At 45.1% G+C, this 18,038-nt stretch overlaps 1 protein-coding gene across 1 annotated transcript in view; it reads right to left on the bottom strand.

The window, feature by feature from the left end:
- The window catches only part of DLGAP3 (DLG associated protein 3), a 51,609-nt gene extending 47,656 nt beyond the window's left edge, over positions 1 to 3,953 (bottom strand). The window contains exon 1 of the mRNA XM_036745090.1: positions 3,914 to 3,953. The gene's annotated coding sequence lies outside the window, so the exon portion shown is untranslated. The remainder of the gene's footprint in view (positions 1 to 3,913) is intronic.
- Between the last annotated feature and the right edge of the window lie 14,085 nt (positions 3,954 to 18,038).

The raw sequence follows: 18,038 nt of genomic DNA, 5'->3' as shown, positions 1-18,038 counted from the left end.
GTCCTTTTTTCCAAAATGCTAGAAATCTTCAATCTCACCCCCTTAACCACTTTCTACCTTCCAACATGGTCAAGTCTCCTCTATCTCGAAAAAAAAATTCCAAAATAAAAAACTTTTATTCTGTTACATAGTTCTCATCTACTCTTACCTTCCTTTCATAGCTAAACTCTTCATCAAGCCCCACACATCTACTTCCTGCCCATTTGTTCCCCCTTTTGTTACTGTCGTTGTTCAGTAGGCTCAGTCCTGTCTGACTCTCCGTGACCCCGTTTGGGGTTTCCTTGGCAAAGGTACTGGAGCGGTTTACCATTTCCTTCTACAGCTGATTTTACAGATGAGGAAACTGAGGCAAGCAGGGTAAGTGACTTGTCCAGGGTCACACAGTTAGTGAGCATTTGAATTGAGATTTGAACTCGGGTTTTCCTGAAGTCAAGCACTCTAACCAATACACCACCTAGATTTTTATAATATACGTTATCTTGGCTGAACTTCCAAATCCTGTGAAATCAGTACAAAAGTCTCCATTTTACAGATGAGGAAAGTGAGAGAAGGAGATGCCCTTCCCGTAGTCATACAGCTCCTGAGTTTATGACCCCATGAGTCCTTGACTCCAAGGCCAGCAGCACTCTGTAGACTATGCCATGCTAATTCAATGACATCAGCACCTTGATGCTCTCTCAAGGTCCTTTCCATCTCTAAATTCCATGATCCTATGCAGTGACTTGCCCAAGGTCACTAGGGTCAAAAGTACGAACATAAGATCAAAGGCTTAGACCTTAAAGTTCAATTTATCCAACGTCCTCATCTTGCAGATCAGGAAACTGAGGTCCAATGTTTCAGTGACTTCGCCAAGGTCACACAGATCATACCCCATGTCTCCAACCACACTGCCTCCAAATAATAGATCTGAGACTCCATCTCAAACCTTCTGACTCCAAGTCCAGAGCTCTCCCAGTGTCATACTGTCCTCCTCACGTTACCCTAGTAAATGACTTTGGGCAGGTCAATGCCTCTCTTTGGCCTCAGTTTCCCTATCTGTAAAGTAAAAGGGAAAGACTAAATTCTTTAATGTCCCTTCTGGCTTTAATATTGTAGGATTTTGGCAATCAACTCCCCTCTGATCTGTTTCCCACTTTGGGGTGATGGTATTGTCTTCCTAATCTTCCAGATTCAACACCTCTGAGTTATCTTTGGTTCTGCCAAGTCTTGTCCATTCTGCCCCTCTGTGGCATCTCTCAAAATGATCTCTCCATTGGCAAGATGCCCCTTAGTGTGGGAAAGCTGTCCATTCTCTTCTCCTAGACTATGGAAGTAGTCTTCCAACTGATTTATCTCTAGCCTCCTAACTGGTCTGTCTCCAGCCTCCTGAGTCTCACCCCTCCCTGCACTCAAAACCCAAAGAACCTCCCTAAATACTGTTTTCTTTGAGTTACCCCTCCCTACTATATCAAGTCTCAACTCTTCAGCTTCGCCTTCAAGGCCTCACCCAACCTGACCCCGCCAATCAGAGGATCATGGGATAACATTTAGAGCTGGTTTTAGAGGTCATCTGGTGTGAGTAAAGCCCAGAGAGGCTAGCCAAAGTCACGCAGGTAGTGAATGGTAGAAGAGATATTCAAACACAGGACTTTCTACTGCAAGCCCATCATCCTTTCTACTCTTCGGTGCTGCCTTATCTCCCATTCTTTCTCCCACCCTACCTCTGACTCAGTTTCCATCTTCCAGAACCAAACAGTACAGACTGAGGCTAGCAGTTTGGGTGCAGGAGGAAGAGGGGTAGTAATCAAGCCCTTCTCTGGGCCCCTGATGTCCCTATTCTTTTTGGGGGGGAGAGAAAGGCAATGGGGGTGAAAGGACTTGCCCAGGATCACATAGGTAGTAAGTCTCTAGGACTGGATTTGAACTCAGCTCCTCCTGACTCCAGGGCTGGCGCTCTACCCACTGTGCCACCTAGCTGACCTCATGATGTCCCTATTCTGCCAAGACCTGAAGGGCAAAAGGGGACAGCTGGTTCCAAGGTTCCATTGGAAAGAATCACAGTAACAGGGTTCTAGGCCCAGGAGATTTGTCGGGGATGGGGAGAGTGCCCTTTGGGGTACGGGGTGGAGGGGCTGAGGAAATGGCATAATTGTTTCCCCTCATTAAGATGAGTATGAGGCCTGGTTTAGAAGCAATTTCATTATTCTCTCATGAAGCTTGGTTAATTAACAGACTCATTAGCATACCCAAAGAGGGCCCAGGACAGCTCAGCTAGAGCTATTCCCCAGTGGGATGAGGTTTCTGTGATCATCAGGGATGAGGGAAGAAGCTTCAGACTCTCCCTACCCCCACAGCCCAATAGGAGCTGCCTCTCCCTTTCCCGGCCCTGACCCCCATCCCAGCACAGGGGCAGCTCACTTATCCTCAACCCCAAGCTCTACCGTATCCTTCACCCTTTCCCCAGGCTCTTCTCCCCTTCACGAAACCTTTTCTGATTAACCCTTCACACTTCACCGCTGTGTTCCCTTGTCTCCTGTGATATACTAGAAAGGACACTTCCTGGCACACATATTTAGAACCACCTCCGCCCACACTCCACCCAACCCGGGCCCCACCTGTCTCAGCTCTCTCCCTTTGCTCCTGAGCCTGGTAAGTTTCCCCAAAAGGTCCTTCCTTGGAGCTCCATGATATCAGAGCCTCTGCACCTGCCCTGACCTCCTCCTACTCCTCTCTTTGCCTCACCTGCTGTCCAGCTGACTAGCTACCTCCAGCTGCTTAACCAGTTGCAGGCAAGGGGACCCAGGTCTCACAGCTAGGAAGGGGCAGGGCCCGCTAAATCCAACTCCAGCAATCTTTCCACTGCACCACTTCCTCCCAAATTCAGACTCAGAAATGACCGATGATAAGGTGACTGATTCCATATGTTTGCCAATCACATCACTTTCTGTTCACAACTCATCCATTTACACATACACACATACACACACACACATGCATGCACATATTGCACCAAGACAGAACATTTTCACCTGCAGCACCCCAATCTCATTCTATCCCAAAAAGAATTCATCATCTCCACCCACCTACCCTAAAACTGATCCATCCTCCTGACTTCCCCATCTGGCCACAGCAACACTACCTCCCAGTCAACCAGACAGGAACCCTCACAGTCCTCCACTCCCCATCCCATAAACACATCATCCACATTTCCATCTTGTGCCTTTTACTCAGGCAATTCCTCCTGCCTGAAACACCCTCACTTCCCATTTCCAAATCCTCCCTTTCCATCAGGGTCCAGATCCACTCCTTCCTCCAGAGAGACCCATCCTCTTCTCTGAGATTGTGAAACCCGGACTGGATCATGTATTTGGACCCTAAAACCCTGATCTTGTGCTGTTCTCTTCCTCTTCCATGGATGAGGCAGGTCTCTGCAATTGTCCACCTAAGCTCAGAGACCATGTTTTCCCTTTTTCCCATCTACCCCTCAGCAGAGACCACACAGGTCTTGGCAATGAGTTAGGATTTATGGAATTACCTCTTATCCTTTTCCTCTCTTCCCTCTTCCCTCCCATCAGGTCCCTCTCCTTGCTTCCTGCCAACCTCTAGACTTCCAAACACCTGGAAGTGACCTTAGGGGTCTTCTGGTCCAATCCCTCATCTTACAAATCATAGATTGTAGAACTGGAACGGGCCTCAGAAGCCACTTAATCCAACACTCCCAATTCACAGATGAGAAAGCTCGAGTCTCAGGGAAATTAAGTGACTTGCCCAAGGCCACACAGGTAGAATGTATCTAAGAGTAAGAGTTAAACCCAGGTACCCTGACTCCAGAGACAGGTGTTTTTTCCATTGTAACATGCTGTCCCTTCGCTTCTGCCTCAGCCCCCTTAAGTCCACTCTGTTCCTTCCCCCTGCACCACCCACAGCCCCTTACCATTCAGGGTGTCCCATCCTTTTCCACAGGGTCCCCACAGCTTGGTCACGAAGAAGTCTTCCTTTGTAGCCCCTGGTTCCTGAGGAGCTGAAAACATAGGGGTGGGAGAGACAAGGGTTATGAGGTTAAGATGTCATATTCCCAGTCAGTACCCTCTAGACCCCGCAGGCCCTGCCCCCTGGCAAGGGCAAGATTACCCAAACAACTCTGCTCCATGCCCCAAACCAGACTGTTCAGCACCAGAACACCCAGCACAAAGTCAGAACAGATAGCACATCTGCCCTCAGCTCATTCATGTACCCATCCTACCTACCTGTGCTCCTGACACTCAGCATCTCCGGCCTCCAACATCTGGATTAGGGATAGCAAAAGCCTCCATCTCAGCACTTCCACAGCTGTCCTCCAATTTGAGCCTCATACACATACATCCCCTCCCACGGAAGTCTAAAGGATCTACCCTGAGCCGTTGGCCCAGCTAACTACTAGGGTCACAAGACCCTGAACCCAAGCCTCCCAATGCCAAGTTTAGTGTTCTTCCCTCTGTATCGTGTAAGTCAGACTTCAGGAGGAACTTCCTGGCCCTTGAGAATAACCTTATGAAAGGAAGGCAGAACTCCCAACTCTTACTATGTTTCTCATATCCTCTATCAAGAGTGATGATATTCCCACTAGAAGTACAGAACAGAAATGGTTAACAAATGAGCTGAACCCCAAGATATGAGATGAGAAAATGGTTAGGACATTTTTTTTAAGCATCTGGGTGCCCTCAATGAGTTTAAGTCACCAGGTTCAGACAAACTATATCCCAGAGTGCTGAAGATGTGTAGACGTGACTGCCTGATCAGCTATGTGCCACAAGGAAGGAAATTGGGGCATCTACTTGGAGAAGTAGATGAGAAAGACCCCCCCCAAACCCAACTGCCTGGATTAAGGAAAGGAGTTAGAAATTATCTTGCCTGGAGGCAAAAGGCAGGACCTAATAGTACATAATCCTAGCCGTCTAACCATCAGATTGTGAGCTCCTTAAGAGAAGGGACTGTCTCTTATTTTTTTTTGTATCCGCAACACTTAGCACAATAATATTTCATAATACATAGTAGGTTCATAGCACATAGTAGGTTTAAAATAAATGTTTACTGATTGATTAACTGACTGATTCTGAGCCCTCAAGGTTAGACCCTCCAATTCCCTCCTCAAATTTTGCCAAGGCCTGGGACTTCCTATCTCGCCCAGACTGGAAGTGTGGCTGCCATTCACATGCCTGATCTCACTTCCCACCCCACAGAAGCTTTGATCTACTGATCCATTTCCAATCTGGGACAATAGACCAGTTCCTTAAACAGCCTGGTCCCCATTCTCCACTACCCCCACCCCCTCTCCCATTTCCAGGCGCTTATCATTGATTCTGGACCTAGACTGTACATCTCATCAGTGTTAGCCCTACTGTGGCTCAGAACTCCCAAGCACAAGCAATCCATCAACCTCGGTCTTCCCTAGTAAGAGGGTTTAGAGGAATGTATCACCACACCTGGACACAGTGGCTTTTTTAGCTGCTGCGGCTTACCTTTGACTCATATTGAGCTTGGAGTCCATTGACAACCCAGGTCTTTTTCACATGAACTAAAACTATGTATTAGACTGACTTCTTGAACCCAAGTTTAAACTTTGCATTTATTCCTATTAAATATCACCGTATTTAATCTGACTAGATTAGATTATTAAGATCTTTTAGGATCCTGATTCTCTCATCTAAAATATTAACTAGCCCTCCCAATTTCATGTAATCTGTAAGTCTAATAAGCATACTATCTACTCCATCATCCAAGTCATTGATAAGAATATTGAACAGAACAAGACCAAAAGCATAGAGCAAAACTGAGAGGCACCCCACCAGTGACATCCATCCATACTAACAGTACTATCACTCTTTGGTCTGATCACGTAACCAGTTCATCCATCCCAAAAGGGTGTCCTGAGGGACTCGGACAAATCTCATGCTGAAATCAACTAGGCATGTTATGTCTATAGCATTTCCCTAGTCTACTAGTCTAATCAATCCATCAGAAAAAAACATGATCTTAATCTTGAATGATTTGTTCTTGATTAACTGATCCCAATTTGTAATGATGTTTTTCTTTCTAAATGCTCAAAACCCATCCCTTTAATAATATGTTCTAGAATTTTGCCAAGAATCCAACTAAAGCTAATTGTCCTATAGTTTATAGAATCTACTTTCTCCCACCCCTTCTCACCACTTTGAAAATCTGGACAACTACCTGTTTCCTATTCTGTGGTACTGCCTTCATTCTCCACGACTTTTCAGAGATCTCTACCAGCAACTCAGCAAGGATATCAGCAAATTTTCAATACCTTGAGATGTAGGAGATCTGAACAAGACAGCTTAAGCTCGGTGAATGCAACCAGCTGCTCTCTTACCATTTTCTCACATAAAATGGTTTTCAACTCTCTGCTAACCATTTTTTATTCTCTACTAGATGGGAAAGATCTTCAAATCTAAATTGTCATTACAACTTCCCAAATGAAATATAATTATCTTTGAGAGAAAACAAGAAACATAATGGAGCTGAGTAGTTTTGCCTTCGTTCCATCATCCAATATCATCATAGGTTCTATCCATCCCAAGAAGTAGACTAATCTCTTCTTTGATCTTCTTCTTGCTCCAACATAAGTTTGTTTGTTTAAGTTAAGGAATATTGATAAGAATATTGAACAGAACAAGACCAAAAGCATAGAGCTTCCCGAGGGAGTGAAAGCTATTTTAACCTGAATTTTGAAGAGGGAAGGAAACTGAAGGAAACAGAAGGTGGTTGGGGGAAGGGGGATGCTTAAGGAGAACAAGAGGCTGGGGGGAAAGATGATTCAGAGGGACAGGGAGAGGTTGGAGGAAAGGACAATCCTGAGGACAAGACAGCAGGCCATGTGGATAGACTCTTCTGACTAGAACTGTAACCAGTACAGGCTAAAAGGACAGAGAAGGGGAGGGAAAGGGGAGCCAGTCTGAAGAGTTTGAATCAAGCACAACAGACTATAGAAAACTTGCACAGGAGATGATGTGATGAAAAAAAGATATTTGAGGATGATTTCTCAGGCCAGGGCAGGGCCATGAGCCCAGCAGGGCTGCCATTCTTTAGTCTCAACAGCTAGGCCAGGTAGCTCAAAATAGAACGGCTTTGATATGGCAACCACTGAGAGGAGAATCAGCTGAAGAAGCACAGAGCCTGAGCGACCCTCTCCTCCCTTCCCTCCCTGCCTCCTTCCAGGAAGGCCCAGGCTATGAGAGCCTCCTTTCTGCCAGGGGATGGGATTCCCTCTCGTACCCCACCCTATATCCCTTTTAGGTGGTTTACTGAAGATTCAACCCCATCAAATCAGAGGCAGTCCCTCTGCTTCTCTAACCTAAATTCCTTCTATCTGTGGATTCAGACCACAAAGCCAGAGGACTGAAGAGAAAGCACTCCCGACAGAGAGGGATGGACTTAAAATGCTGAATGAGACAAACAATGTTAGACATGGCCAGTCAAGGAATTCATTTTTCTCCACTATGCATATCTGTAATGAGAGTCTTATTTTTGCTTTTTTTTCACATATTCAGGTAGGAAAGGGAGATTAATTTATGTTTTATAAATACACAGATCATAGATCTGGAAAAACCCTTAGGGACCAGCTACTCCAATTCCCTCATTTTGCAGATGAAGAAAATGAAACCTCCAAATGTAAAGAAATTTGCCCAGTGGCAGAGTCAGGATTCAAACCCAGCTCCTAACTCCCAGACAGTCCAAGTCACCTTCCTACTGAACCACGATGTCAATTCCCCCAAGCTCCAGCCCTGGGATACTCAGAGAGTAGTCTCTGATTCCCATACTGGAAACGCAAAAGCAGCCCTCTGCCTTCCCTTCACCACCACCATCCACCTTCTGCATCTATCAGGTCTTCTGTGGACCCTCAGCCAAGTCAGAACATAATATCCTCAACCAGGGGTAGAGAACCTGCGGCCTCGAGGCCACATGTGCAACCTTCAATCATCTACCTGTTAGTTATTCCACCTTTAGGGAATGGATTATCTATAAAGAATCACTGACCATCAGAGATCCTAAGAACTGCAGAAGGCATGGACTTCATCCTCTGCCTTAGCAGGAAATGAAGCAGTAACAAGAATACTGGATGTGGAGAGGGAAGACCTGGGTTCAAATCCCAGCTCTGCCCCTTGTTATCTGTATGACCTTGGGTTGGTATCTGTCTGTGTCTCAGTTTCCTCATCCATAGAATGTTGGACTGGCTGCCCTCTAAGTCTCCCTCCAAGTAGGATTCTGAGATTTTGATACATTAGCATCCTCAGCAAGGAGTCATCCACCCTCTGCCCAAAGACCTCCCTCAACTCGCTGCCTTACAAAGTAGGCCATTCTACTTCTAAACAGCTGTGACTGTTTTTTTTTCCTTTTACTGAGCCAAAATCTCCCAGATTCCCCTACTCTGACCCCCGCGCCCCACCCATTGCTCCTAGTTCTGCCTTTGGGCCAAGTAACATAGGTCTAATATTTCTTTCAGGGGAAAGATTTTCAGCTACTTAAAGACAGCTTCATGGCTAGTGGATAGAGCTCTGGACCTGAAGATTTCAATTCAAATCTAGCTTCTGACACTGTAACTGTGTGACTCTGGACAAATCACTTGTCCTCTCTATGCTTCAGTTCCTCTGCATGTACAATGGGGACAGTAATAGGACCTACCTACCAGGATAAAATGAGGCATTTGCAAAGCACTTTGCAGGTCTTAACACACTACACAGATGTCATCAGGGGTGGGGAACCTATAGCCTCAAGGCCACATGTGGCCTTCTAGGTCCCTGGGTGTAGCCTTTTGACTGAGTCCAAGTTTTACAGAACAAATCTTTTTATTAAGAGGATTTGTTTCATGAAGTTCGGTTAAAGGGCCACACTTGAGGACCTGGAGGCTACATGTAATCTCTAGGCCAAAGGTATGGGGAGCCCTGTAACTAGTTATTAAAACAGGTACTATTTTCCCTCTAAGACTTTTCTTCAGGCTTAATACCCTGGGTTCTTTCAGCTTATCCCCATATGATGTAGTCCTCAAACCACTCACTGTCCCGGCCACTGTCCTCTGGTCCAACTTACTCTTCCCTAGAATGTGGCACCTAGAACTGAACACAGTATTCCAGACGTGTTCTGACCAGAACAGAGTGAGGTAGGACCATCACATCCCTCTTTAAACACTATACCTCAACTACTGTCAAACTAACGTCAACTAATGACACCCAAAACCATGTCTTTCATGGCTGCATCATACACTCCTGACTGCAACTGAATCAGGTCTTATTCACTTGAACTGATATCTAGCCCTACATCTTACACTCAATGAGTTGATTTTTTTAACCCAAGTGCAAAACTTTACATTTATTTTAAAGCTAAAACTTTCCAAGGAGCCATGATTTAATTCATGTGAGCCTTCTCTAATTCTACCATCACAGATCATTGCCTTGATAGATGGTTTCATGAATTGTTATGGCCAAAAGGACTTGACATTTATCCCTGACAATCTGGGATTCTCTGACACACTTCAGCTGTGTGACCCTGGATAAATCACCTAACTTCTCAGTGCCACAATATCAGTAGAAGTCTTCCCACTGTAAGTTTTCTAATGGATGAAAAACCACAGATCTGGTACAAATATTTTTTTCATCTTATTAGATTCAACTCTATCTCTCTAGCTCAGGGCTTCTTAACCAGGGGTGAGGTAAGGAGGAGCCCACAAATGCTCAAAGGGTCTTCTGATAAATTTCAAAGAGTCCATAAACTTGCATGGGAAAAAATTACATCTTTTATTTCAACATAATTGGTTTCCTTTGGAATCCTATGTATTTTGGTTTATGCATTTAAAAACAGTATACTGGATAGAAAGGAGTCTAAAGGCTACACCAGACTACCCAAGGGATCCACGACACAAAAAAGGTTAAAGATCCCCTGCTCTTGCCTGTCAAGATCTTTTTGTATCATGACTCAATTTTCTGACATATTAGCAATTCCCCCCAGCTTTGTCACCCACAAATTTGGTAAGTATGTCATCACCTATGCCTTCAGCCAAGTCATCGAGAAAAATGATGACCATCACAGAGACAAGGACAGATCCTGGAGGCTCTCGAGTGGAGAACTCTCTCCAGATTGATAGTGGTCATTCAACAAGCTCCCAATCTGCCTACCCATAGCATCATCCAGCCCTCAGCTTTCCATCTTGTCTACAAGAACAGGATAGAGACTGCCGTTAGAGACCACACCAAACACCTTGCTGCAATCTCAATATGTTCTGCCTAGGACATTTGAGGAGCTCACCGACCATTATTTTAATACTCTAATCCAGGGGCTCTTCACCTGGGATCCATGAACTTGACAATTTGTTTTGGGTTTTTTTTTAATATTTGGATAACTAGTTTGATCTAATTGTCTTCCTTTGTAATCTTATTGATACATTTGATAACATTCTGAGGAGTGCATAGGCTTCCCCAGATTGCCAAAAGGACAAAGGAAGGAAGGGAAGGGGGGAGAAAGGAAGGAAGGAAAAAGGAGAGACAAAAGGAAGGAAGGAAGGAAAAAGGAGAGAGAAAAGGAAGGAAGGAAGGAAGGAAGGTAAGAAGGAAGGTAAGAAAGAAGGAAGGAAGCATTTTAAGGGCATACTATTGCCAGACATGGTACTAAGAACTTTAGAAATACTATCTCATTTAATAAGTCCATGGTCCTTATTTAAAGAAGTCCATGACATTAAAACAGCTAAGAACCTCAATCTATTCTACAGAATTATTTAACACCACCCTGCCCCCCAGGCCCTACATTCATTCTCCAGAACCACACCCCCACCTTCTCGATAGGTGCTCAGAAAATAGAAAGTCAGTGAAAAACAGTCTGAGACAAGCACTAGGTATGGAGCCAGAGATCTGGAGCTGGAAGGGGCATCAGAGGCCATCTAACTAACCCCACTCACTAGACCAATAAAGAAGCTAGGGAGGTACCCAAGGTTATAGAGGGAATAAATGACAAAGGCTGGATTTGAACCCAAGTCCTCTGACTCAAAATACTAAGGTCTTTTCCCATTGCACTATACTACTTTTCTAATAGGAAGGGGGCTCTCCATCACTGAGGATCTTTAAGTAAAGACTGATCCCTCAGTTCAAGGATTCTTGACCTGAGGTCTGTGACTTTATTTTTTAAAAAATATTTTAATAATTGTATTTCAATAGAATTTGTTTCCTTTGTCATCTTATGTATTTCATTTATACATTCCATAACATGATTCTGAGAAGGGGTTCGAGACACAAAAAAAGGTTAGTTGTTATTGATCCATCCCTCCACAAATTATCTTATATTTCCTTACATGTTTTATTTCCCACTCCATTTCCCAGAAGGATGCCAGTTCAGCCAGATGGCCCAGTGGGTAGAGCACTGGGCCTGGAATCAAGAAGACCTAAATTCAAATCAATCTTCAGGCCCTTACTAGCAGTGTGACCCTGGGCAAGTCACTTGACCACTGCCTCAGTTTCCTCATCTCTAAAATGGTGGTTATAATATAACCTCCCTTCCAGGGCTGTTGGAGCATAAAGTGAGATAATATTTGTAAAGCGCTTTACAAACCATAAAGTGCTATGTAAGTGATAGCTGTTAATGTTATTGGTGTTGTTCGTTTTATCTTAAGATCCCCAGCAACCAGCACCATGCCTTTGCTCCCAGCATACGCTTAATGAAAGCTTGTTGGATTGTACTGGCTAGGATGTTGACTCTTGAGGAGGGTCACAGACTAGATTCATACTTCAGAGGGGTTAGATGAGATGCCCACTGAAGTATCCTCTAGTTCCGAGACTCTTTGACTCTTTGACACAAAAGAGGGCTCATCTGGTGCAAAGAACATCCACCATATGCATTCCAAAGGCAGATAGGCATTGCCTGGATTATCTCCTGTTTAAGGTTCCTTGTCCCATGCAGGGTTCTACTGTCATGAATAATTGAAAGGTGACTGTGTTATTACTACCCAGGCCTGGAGATAGCAGAAGAAAGAAGATGATGGGGCTTGAGACAGTTTGGGTGTGGACAGTCTGTGCCCAATTACTGGGTATTTTGTTCTGATGTATTAATCAAATCGACTGAGGAATGGGTGGGGAAGGAGGGGAAAGAAATGCTTACTCAGGAATTACCTGATTTAGGACACACTGCAGGATCCAGCCATGGTTTTCTCATAGCTCCAGCTTGCTTAAAGCCTGGCCAGCCGCCCTTTCTGCTAATTGCACTGGGCAAAATGGCCGCATCGTTAGCCAGGAATCTGTCATCACCCTGAGCAATAACTCTCATAGGAAAGAAGACAAAATGGCTCAGGGTGCAGATAGGGAGGTGAGGGGTTCAGGAAGGAGAAATCTGGGCGATTTCCCCAGCTCCTCCTGAAATCTTAGGCCCTCCTTCCCACCCCACTGCCCACCAACACTCAGTGTCCTGAGCCTTCCTCCCTTAGTCTCAAGTGACTCAGAAACTTCCCAGATTCTGATTCTAATTCTTTTTCATGCATGACCCTGATGAGGTGACAGACTCTCTTGACCTATGTGTCCCCACAATTGTAAACTGGAGAACATTCAGCAGCCCCAGGCTCTGAGCTGGGGGAAAAAAACTGAATACATAGATCTCACCTGAGATGGTCCAGCCTTAACACCTGCCACATCCACATCTGAGCCCAAGGTCCCTGCTGTGCCCAGCTGTGTTTGGTCAGATAAGTCATCCTCGGCTAACTAGCTTATGAGACAAGAACCGAGATTGCTTGAGGTAGATCACCCCTCCCCCATGAAGCAGCCGGAGCTTGCTTGAGCATGGGGGTACTGACAGCGGCAAGTTTATCCTGTACTGTTGCCAAGGAAACCCATCCTGCAGGATACTTGATTCCCAATCTGAGGATCTTTCCCTTGTACCATGGCTCATATAACCTCACAGCTGGAAGGGGCCTTCCAGGTAATCAAGTTTCGAGTTATTCATTGTGGGGGATGGGGGAGAAGAGAGAAAGGTGGGGCATAGAAGGGACAATAATAGCTAGCATTTACATAGCGTTTTAAAGTTTGCAAAAACAATTTACACATGTTAACCCATTTGATCTTCACAGCAATCTCTTGGGGTAGGCATTGTTATTAATCCTAGTATTTTTTTACAGATGAGGCTGACACAGGTTAAGTGACTTGCCCAGGGTCAATAGCTAGCAAGTATCTGCAATAGGATTTGTATACAGGTCTTCCTGATTCCAAGTATAGCACTCTATCCACTTTATCACCCAGCTCCCATTTGTCTAAGCGGGAAAGCGAAGCAATAAGAGGGTAAAAACTTAAGTCCAGAAGACATGTTAGAAGCAAGAACAGCAACCCAGGAGCCCTGAGCCCCAGCCTGATATCTATCTCTACCCCCAACTCCCCCTCCCTCCTCCCTGGAGAGCTCCTGGCCCTACAAGACCAGGTAAGAAGTACTTACTGCCGACCCTTCACTAGAGAGGGAAAGCCTCTTATCCCATATCTCATGGTGGCTGTGAGAAGTTTTCCAAGAGTAAACAGAAAATGATCATATCCCCCCTGCTGAGCCCTAAGTCCAAAGGCCCAACCAGCCCATGTCCTTGGGGACAGGGAAAGAGGGGGAGGCATAAAAAAATACTGAAGCTGGCTTCAGAAGACCCGAGCTCAAATTCTAGTCCTGCTTAGTACCTGTGTGACCTTGGACTAGTCACTTTTCCTTTGGGGGCCTGAATTACCTCGTCCACAGAATGAGATTGGACTAGATGATGGTCTCTGATGACGATTCAGGCGCTAGACCTCCAATCTTGCAAGGGAAAGGATTACAATTCAAGAACTGAGAAAGAGGGCTTTCAAGTTCAATTAATCTGCCTGTTTTTATATTTGTGTGGGCTTTTGTTTGCACTTACAGAAAGAAAGGGAAAACTTCCTAACAATCACAGCTGTCTGAAAATTGAATAGGCTATCTCAGAAAGAAGTGAGCCTCCTATCACTGCAGGTGTTCAAGCAGAGGTTGGATATTACTTGTCAGGGATGTTGCAGAAAGAATCCCTACTTAAAGTAGTTCTTTTTATGGTGGCAAAGAATTGGCAATCGAGGGGATGCTCACCAGTTGGTGAATGACTGAACAGGTTGTAGCATATGATTGTGATGGAATACTATTGTGCTATAAGAAATGATGAACAGGATGGTTTCAGAAAAACATGGGAAGACTTACATGAACTGATGCAAAGTGAAGTGAGCAGAACCAGGAGAACATTGTACACAGTAACAACAATATTGTAACAATGATCAAGTGTGAAAGACTTAGCTACTCTCATCAAGACAATGATCCAAGACATCTTCAAAGGACCCATGATGAAAAATGCTATCCACCTCCAGAGAGAGAACTGATGAACTCTGAGGGCAGACTAAACCATATTTTTTCACTTACTTTACTTTTCTTGCTTTTGTGTGTGTGTGTGTGTGTGTGTGTGTGTGTGGTTTGCAACATGGCTAATATGGAATGTTTTACATTACTTCACATGTACAATTAATATTGCTTGCCTTCTCAATGGGTGGGGGAGGGGTGAGAGTCAGGGAGAGAATTTGGAACTCAAAATTTTTTAAATGAATATTAAATTGTAAATGCAATTGGTAAATGTTTAATAAAATAAATAAAAATATAATTTAAAATTAGAAAAGATTCCTGCTCAAGCAGTCATTGGACTTAATGACTTATGATGTCCAGTTCTATATTCAGAATAAAGTTCCCTAGCCTGGGAATCAGGAAAGAAGTTCTAACTCTGATACTGAATTGTCATGTGACCTTGGGCAAGTCTCCTCTTCTCAGCCACAGTCTCTTCCTCGGCAAAGTGAGGGGGATGGATTTCATACTATCCCTCCCAGCTGTGGCATCCAACATTCTGTGCTCTAATATTCCATGTTTTCTTCATTTTTTAATAAAAATTCCTTTGGCAAAACTCTACCCTGATCCTGAATGACACTAAGAGGAATAGGTGTTTTTTCATTCTTGGATCAGAATGCGGTGGAGGGACAGGAGATGCCCTTCTCACCCACCCAGATAGTGACAGCAAAAAACATCTGCATTCAGGTCACAGAGGGTCAGGTTAAGTAGAAATGGAAACATGGGGATCTCACACCACCAACCATGGGCCCCAGAACCCAACTTCCTGCAAAGGAGAAGCAGAGAAGATTACTGGTGGGTGCAGGAGAGGTTGCCTTCCCACACCAATCCTAATTTGCCCTGCTCCCAGCCCCCATCTTCTCAACTGTCTCTCCTTCCTCCTTCCCACCACAAAGACTTCCTTGAATCTGTGCAACCTCATTGGGGCCTTGGGAGAACAAGGGACACAGATCTCCTGAAGGGAGCATCCAGACAGGACCCTGCAAGGCAGATATAGGACTTACCAGAGAAGGTCCTTACAGTTGTGTGAGAAAGGGAGAGGAGGTTAGGAAGAGGGGAGGGAGGCTAAAGTGCTGGAAATGGGGAAACCAACCAGTCAAGCACCTAGATGACTCAGAGACCAGGAACATTTCTCAGGAGAGGTTGGCACAAATGGGGCAGATGAGTGAAGAGCGAACAGCTGTCTTCGTTCCATTCCTTGGATGAAGAAAGCTCCCCCCAACTTCCTACACCCAGACTTCTGAGTCTGCTTAGGAGAGAGAAGAAGTAATGGAGGACAGTAGCTTCTGGGATGAAGGCTCAAGGGAAAGCCCTCCCTTTCAAAGACACCCCCTGTCTTCCCCCCACTGACATCAATAAAAAGGGAACCCAGTCATTTTTCTTCATTGGACTCACCCTGACCCAGCAGGACCTGGAAGGGGGAGAAGGTTTGAAACAAGCAAAAGCTGAAAGGTGCGGGGGAGGGGATGGGGGAGTCTGTGTATTTTTACATCAAATGAGATGCAAATGAGATGCAAATAACATTCAGATCACCTTTTTAAAATGTCAACAGCTCAGGCACTTTTGTAATGGGGCAGCCACACTGGGAAATGACTCTTTCCAAGCCCCAACTTGATGTCACTGGCCTTGACAGCCTCCTGTCCCTCAACTCAGAAACTAGGGGGCCAAATGCCCCTTTTGACCTGACTCCCCCTTATAGGCATATGAAGAACCAGAGAGGCCTTTGACTCTAGTGATGGAGGGGTTTGGTGATAGGTCTGAGGATGGAAATATCTAATTCTGGTATAATCCTCTGGCCTTGCTTCCTTCTATATTCTTCCCTCCACAAAGGAGGAACAGGAGAGTAGGCCAAGGAACAAAACACCAAAGTCCCACAGAAGTTAATAGCTTCCCTCTAGACTAGCTTAGAGGTAGGGGAAAGAGGAGATAGTGTCCACAAATTGTCAACTGTCAGGAAGAAAAACCCAGAGAAATGGGAGTCCAGGAGAACCAACCACAAGCCATAAGGCTGTTGGGAATGGGACTATCATCCATTCCAAGGACTCACAGAATCAAAGAACATGGAAACCAGAAGAGAATTCCCTAATCAATTAGCCCAGAGAAGGGAAGGGACCTGCCCAAGGAAACCTGTGTTAAGTAGCAGAACCAGAATTAAATCCAAGTCATCCGAGCCCAAATCCAGTATTCTTTCCAGTATATGAAGATTTGAGTGGCTCCTGAATTTTCTCTTTATACTCCATAAATGAAGAGGCAGCATGGCAAAGGTGAAGAGACCCAGCCTCAGATTCAGGACAACCTGGGTTCCAATGGGGCTTCTGACACACAGTAGGTGTGAGCCAGAGCAAGGGACCTAGCCTCTCAGTGCACCCAAGGTAACCCTCATGGCAGAGCCACTGCTAATCTACATTGTTGGAGGGAGTTTACTTACGGGGATTCCTCTATACCACTGAAAACACAGGTCCACTCCCCTTCTTCGCTCCTCCCCAAAAAAGTCCTTATAAATATATTCTTAAATAACAATGAAAGCTTCTCTACATGGGCAAGTGCTGTCTATTCACAACCTCCTCACCAACCCACAGAGTCCATCTTACCATGGAGTTCCCTTCCCCTCTGGGTTTCCTCCAGACTACTGTAAGAGCCCCCATTCTTGCCTCTTCCTGATCCTGTACAGGCCACTGAATCACCCTTTCTAATGCACAGATCTGATCATGCCATGACTCTTCTCAAAAATTCTCAGTGGTTTCTTTTTACATACATAACCTCCTCTGCCTGACATTCAAGGCTTTCTACAGTCTGGCACCCACATCTCCAACATTCTTTTCCATAAACAAACCCTCCAGGCCAGTAAATCCTCTCTTTGTTTATTCATGGGACCATAGATATAGATCAAGACAGGCCCTTAGTGGCCATTTGGTCTACCCATCTCATTTTACAGATAAGGAAACTGAGGCCCACAGAGAATAATTAACTTGCTTTAGATCTCCTCAGAGATGGGATTTGAACCCAGGTCCTCCGACTCCAGAGGTAGCCCTCTCTCCAATATACTGCAGTGCTTCAAACCACCATGATAGCTGTGCATATCCTACCCATCCTTCAAGGCCCAAGTCAGGTACCTCCAAGGGAGGTTTCCCCAACTACTCCAGCCCACACTGATTTCTTCTGTCTCTGAAATTCTACAGTGTTTACCTAGAATTTGTAACACACACACACACACACACACCATCTAGCAATTAGATTCCGTCCTGTTTTCTCCTTAATTGTTTCCTGTGTGTGAATCTCATCTCCCCAACCAGAGTGGGAACTCCCAGAAGGCAGAAGAGGGAGAGAGAGAAAAGGAAAAGGAGAGAAGAGGAAAGGGAAGAAGAGAGAAAGAAAAGATGGAGGGGGGAGAGAGAGACAGAAAGAGAGGAAGGAGAGAGAGAGAGAAAGAGAGAGAGGAGAGAGAGAAAGAGAGAGGAGAGAGAGAGAAAGAGAGAGAGAATAGGAAGAGTGAGGGAAAGGGAAAAGAGGAAAGAGTGAAGAGGAGAAGGAAAGAAAGGGAAGATTCGGAAAAGAAGAAAGGGCTGGGGCCAGGCCATGTTTTGGCTGGTCTCCCTCATAGCACCTAACATAAGGCTGGGCACCTGGTTGAGAGCAAGGTGACTTACTGGCTGCCAGATTAACTT

This window comes from Trichosurus vulpecula, chromosome 2, assembly GCF_011100635.1.
Source record: "Trichosurus vulpecula isolate mTriVul1 chromosome 2, mTriVul1.pri, whole genome shotgun sequence".
In the NCBI taxonomy this organism is placed as follows: Eukaryota; Metazoa; Chordata; class Mammalia; order Diprotodontia; family Phalangeridae; genus Trichosurus; species Trichosurus vulpecula.
This window is presented reverse-complemented; position numbering and strand designations above follow the sequence as displayed.